Below are 6,000 nucleotides of genomic sequence, written 5' to 3' on the forward strand. Positions count from 1 at the left end.
GAGACGCTGTGTGAGCTTCCACAGATACACTGACGTCAGCATCCAGAGTCCTCCTGCTGCTCCCCCCTCAGAGCCCCGTGATCAGCACCAACACATTCAGTTAGATGACAGAGTCCAGCTGCAGCTAGAATCAGCTCTGTGAACAACAGCACAGCGTCAGTGTTTCACACTCAGTGAAAGGAGGAAACACCAGAAGAACACCATGTGTGCTACGTTTCCCAGGACACACTACAAACTGCACAAATACAGAGCAGCATGTGGAAGGACCTGGAGCTGCATTTAAAGAGAAAAGACAGCGTGATGTCCTGTATGGACAGGTGGAAGGAACCAAGTCCTCAGCTGAAACACTCGTGTTTGTCCACAGACAGGAAACACAGCAGGAAACAAAGAAGCTCATGGATAACACACTTCCTGTCAGTCACAATGAGGCTGCAGCCAAACACAGAAAGGTGTTTTTGTCCAGATGAGCCCAGAGAAGAAACACGAGTGTTCACAGACATCAGAAGCTCAGAGAGGTGAAACATGAGGTTGGAGTCCTCGTCAGCATCCAGAAGAGCTGCTGTGAAACCCTGAGTACTCATGACAGACTCTGATGGCACAAACACATCATGATTCAAACAGAAAGACAAACATGGAGCTCCTGATCCTCCTGCATGAGAACAAGCTGACATGAGCGCTGTGTCTGAGAGTGTCTCCCTGTCACAGTGACAAGAACACAGCTGCTGCTCACAGTCATTAAACTGACCTGAGGTCAGCTGCTAGCACATCTCTGTTACATCTCTCTTACATATGAACCATGTGACCTCACATCAGTGCTGTGGATGACTGTAGTCATAGAAGAGTAGAGCTGTAGCAGGTGGTGTGAGGAGGAGGAGGAGGTGGTGTATTCTAGTTAACGCAGTACTGAAACACTCCAGCAGAGGGCGCTGTTAAGTCCTTATTGTAACACAGTTACTGTGTGCAGTTATACTTCATACATAATCTGCACTTATTTCCATCAGACATGCTGTCAGTAAATGATTGTTTCTATTGATTCTACTTCCTGTTGACTAGTTTGATGACAGTGAAACAATCACAGCTGATTGTGTGATGATGTAAACTGTCACTGTTACATTCAGTGTGTGTGACATCATGTTAGTGCAGCTGATAACAGCCTGGTTATGATGCTGTTAGAAACACATGAACGTGTCCATAGATCAGTGTGTGTTTAACATGAGAGCTTCAGCCCTGCTGATGTGTTCAATAAAGACATGCAGGAAAACTGATGAGACTCTGAAATAACTCTTTATATTTATAATGTAACTCTGCATCAAAAGAACAACAAAGGATCCCAGACAGGTTTATGTGAACAAAGACGATTCTGATGTTTCTGTGTTTCTAACAGTTTGACATTATTAGTAAACAGACTGCAGTGAACAGGATTTATAAAGAGCTTATATATAAAGATATGACAGCTGTTTGTTGATCACTCTGTGTTTGGACCTGATCAGTCCAGCTGTTTACTTGAAATATGTTCATTTACCTGTGACGTTATATTTATGTTCTTGTCTCTGTTGAAAAACACATTTTAATGTCCCTCAGATTTTTCTCCCAGATGAATAAATATAAAAATGACACAAACTGACTGCAGCTACTTTTTGTCCTTTCTGTCAGAAACCTTCATGTGACTCATGAGAGACACGTTTCAGCTGTTTGTGACAGATCAGAGGCCAACAAGTCATTTATAACACTTTCCATCATTGTTTAGCACAAACACATGTTGACACAGCAGCGGGGCCGCAGTGAGAGTCAGAGCCAGGAGATAAAAACTCCTGTTTGACCACAGCCTCACTTTGTTCCTGCAAACACTTCCTGTTGTTGACTGGGTGGAGTCAGGAAGCCAGCGAGGCCCTGCAGGACTGAGACTGCAGACTGGGACGTGCTCTGTGATGGAGATCAACAGCATCACTGACTGTTTCTGTGAGGACACCATCATCCCAGCAGGGCTGTTTCCCAACAACAAGCCTGGACCATCAGAGACCTGAAGCTGCTGCTGAATGAAAGAAGAGGATCTTCAGGTCTGGAACAAGGACGAGCTGAGAGTGTTAATAACGTTACTAATGTTCAGCTACACTTTACTAGGTCACATCTGTGACACACGTCACTTAAATAAAGAAGGAAATATTGGCTCCGTTTTATCTGCTGGGCCCAAAAGTGACTCCCCGTATTTAAACTGCTATGAATAACTTGTTGGTCTATAATATGTGAAACATGTGTCAAATGTCTCCATCATGAAAGATATCAGGTCATCTTGAGCCACAAAAACATTCCTATCATGAGGTAGAAGCTGGAATCAGTTTGTTGCAGAGGGACGTTTATATATCCCATATTTATCCAGTTAAAGTCACATTGAAATTCAAAAATGTCTTTTCAAGAGTCGTCTGTCCAAGAGGAGCAGAAACAAATATAACAACAGTTATTTAAGCTGTTTTAAAGGCCACAAAGGAGCAGATTGGTTATAATGCAGCTGCTTCAGAGGAATAAAGATGAAACACTGTTTTTATTTCATGTGTAACACCTTTCAATCATGTGTTGACTAAAGTCTATTGACCAGTATAAGTAAAGACATCACACACACACACATGGAAACACTGAAACCTGTTTTTGGTGCAGCAGCGGTCCCAGCTGCTCGCCTTTATCTAGACTGGGTCGGCTGCTTATCTCAGTATAATCAATGTTTAAAGTTCTCAGTGTTTCTGTGTTGCTTCGTATAGGATCTCCCAGCATCATCACTGTGCTGTCCAATCATTGTGTGCTAGGTTACCCTTATAGTGCAATGTGTGTTTGCACAAAGAGAAGCATGTGTGTCAAATATAAATAAGCACAGAACAGAAAAAGCTGCCAGTTTCTTCTATTTAGAGTCAAGTTAGTGTTTTGTGTCTTTGTTTTAGGCTGTTGGGATTCAAATATTGAGAAGGGATGCAGGAGGAAATCCAAATAACACACAGATCCGGCCAGGTGGAGTCAAACAATGATTTTAATGAACACACATGTGGGAGAGTGAAGTTGGACCATGACAGCTCAAGCTATTCTCAGAGTTATCCTTGGTTCAGACAGTAGTCAGAGGGTGATGGTTTCTCCTGGTCTGCCTTCAACTGTAACTGAACTGGAGGCTGAAATAAAGACTCAGTGCAAAATAATGGAACCCTTCCGACTACAGTTCATGGACACACTTTTTGGCAATGAGTTTGTGAACTTAACTTCAATGGCAGAAATACAAAACAAAGCAACAATCAAAATTGTATACACATCCTGCCAACTTCAAGACCGAGGTGAAGACAGGTTTTCTTTTCCTTCAACCAGTGCTCCTGATGACACATCTACTTGTGGTGACAGCACTGTGAGTCTTTCATCTCCAGAGTCTACATCATCACGGTCTTCATGGCCAGATTTGTTTTGCATTCCCCGTTTCATATATGATGCGAAAATTAAGCTTGCGAAGGCCCATGTAGCATTTAAAGAAAATGGTATGCTGCTGATCCCTGATCCAAAGCTTAAGTCTGACATTTTGCAGGGTCTAATCCAGGAGGTAGTCAAGCACACAGTCTACCCCACAGACAGTAAGTTTGACCAAGTTGCAGAGGCCCTTATCCTGAAGCATCCATGTTTGAAAGAAAAAGGCTCACCCAGTGGCTATGCGGGATGGAAGATGAGCCTCAAATACAAGTTAGCAAACTACCGCACACATCTCTGGAAAGTAGGATGTCCTGAACTATGTGTGAATTCCTTGAAAAATAACCCACCAGAGAAATGTTCCCCTGCCTTTGATGTTAAGCGACCAAAGAGCGGTGAAGTGGATTACTGCCCCTCTCTTCCACTCGGAGAAAGTGAACAGTCCCTTGAGAAGATGAGGGTCGAAATCCTTTCAGATGTGAAGAAGCGCAACAACAGAGAGACAGTTATGGGTAAAATGAACAGAACATTTGCACTGAGAAGACAAGAAGTCATTTTTGATGGCCCCATGATCTGCAATGTACAAGAGAGATGGCCAGCTCTTTTTCATCCACCAGAGGTAATCTAAGTGCTGAAAGGAGAATAACAATAGAAAAACCCCTCAGCTAGTTGTGTCATAGATGTGTTGATGTGTAAAGGTAATGACTTCAATAGGATGTGTGCATAGCATAGCCCAGATGACTTATCATGCCCAGTACCTGCCATTATTTTATGATCTACTGAACAATATAAAGTGCCTTGAGGGGACTGCTGTTGTGATTTGGCGCTACATAAATAAAAGTGACAATAATTTAATGTCGTTTCAGATCAATGCAAAGTTCAAGCGCATCACAACCATGCCTTTACAGTCAAGGTTTCTGTCCCAGCTTGACTATCTCTCTGAAGGTCTGCTAAAAGTGTTTGCAAAGAGATCAGGGCAGCAGGGCAAAAAGCTAAAGGATATAGCTGCCATGATGACAGTAAGAATTTTAATGGCTTTTGATGACTGGTAAAAAAAAAAAAAAAAACTCAAGAGTTTTTGTCTTTGATCATCATTTGATCATCATCATTTCCTCTGTGCTACTGAAAAGTTTGAGTTCACATATCTCTATTTTCTTTGTCATGATTCTTAAGGATGACATTGTTTCTCGTAGGGAGTCCCTAATCAAAGGACTATGTGTCTATCTGAATGAAAATCCTGACATCTTGGTGCAGGAGTACACGGTGAGTGTTGTATGAGTAGATTGTGGCTGCAGCCTGTCCGCAGCTTGGACACAAGCAGTTCACTATATATTGTACAGTGTATGTTACATTCATTTGTGCTGTCTGAAAAGGCCAGAATTGGGACTGGGATGCAGCCCTGGAGTGTAACAAGTCCAGGTTTATCATGAAAATCATCCAGGAATATACAAACAACTTCCAGAAAAATGAGGGGGAGAAATCAATCTTTACATCAGCTTTTGTCTGAGGAACAAAATTTGCCCAGCTGTGAGGCTGAAAGAACATCTAAAATCTTCTGAGTGACCTAACCTGGCTTGCTGGTGGGCCAGTGTCTGTCTAACAAAAAACTAATGCAGCGCTTGAATGCCCTTCATGTGAAATACAAGTTGTGCTTAAAGAAATGTTTTATCTTTAACCAGGACATGACTGAGGCCACTGCACTGAGTGCCATAGAGAAAACAACAGTGGGCATCTATGTCTCCAGAGACACACCAGGCAATTACTCTTTTGATGTTGGCATCATCATCGAGGGTGTGGTGGTTCTTAAGGATCTGGATAATGTGGCCATTGCAGTGGCCATGCTTTTCGGACTGCTTTACTCTGTCAACATGAGTTACCCATCACAGCTCCGCTACACCTTTGAGGTGATTGAGAAGGTGGTAATGGGATTGGATGCAACTGAACTCTCAAGAGTATATCGCACAATAAGAGAGTAAGAATAAGAGTTGCTTGTGATAGACTGGTGAGCTGTCTAGGATGTACCCTGCCCCCATCACTTCTGGGTTATGCCATCCCCCCCTCAGCAGCCCAAATGAGGATTGATGGATTGGAAGTTGTTGTGAATCTGTTGGATTTTGGGGGGAACATTATGTAATATGAAGACAACATGTACTACAGACATTAATTACATTTGCTTATTCAACAAGATTACCATTGGTGTAACAAACAAATATTTTGCTAGTTAATGTAACAAGACTGACTTTTGATGTGCCAAAGTTTTTAAACAATATAACATGAATGTAGATTAATTTAATTGGACTAAATTGGTACAAACATGTTGGTTGAATTAAAATTCACATTAATTGGATGTTCATGTTAATATTATGTTACACTTACAAACATATATCGTGTTGAAACAACACAATCAAGATGGATTAATATAACATGATTTGTTTAGATGGACTAAAAGTGGCAAGATAAAATTACGTTCATCCAATGTATTATTTTTGTGAGTGTACGAAGATAACATAGTATTTAAGTGACCAAGTAGTGTTGGGTTGAAAGTTTCTGAATGGTGTTGGATTGAGG

The sequence above is a fragment of the Oreochromis niloticus genome, unplaced genomic scaffold, assembly GCF_001858045.2.
Source record: "Oreochromis niloticus isolate F11D_XX unplaced genomic scaffold, O_niloticus_UMD_NMBU tig00001623_pilon, whole genome shotgun sequence".
Lineage (NCBI taxonomy): Eukaryota > Metazoa > Chordata > Actinopteri > Cichliformes > Cichlidae > Oreochromis > Oreochromis niloticus.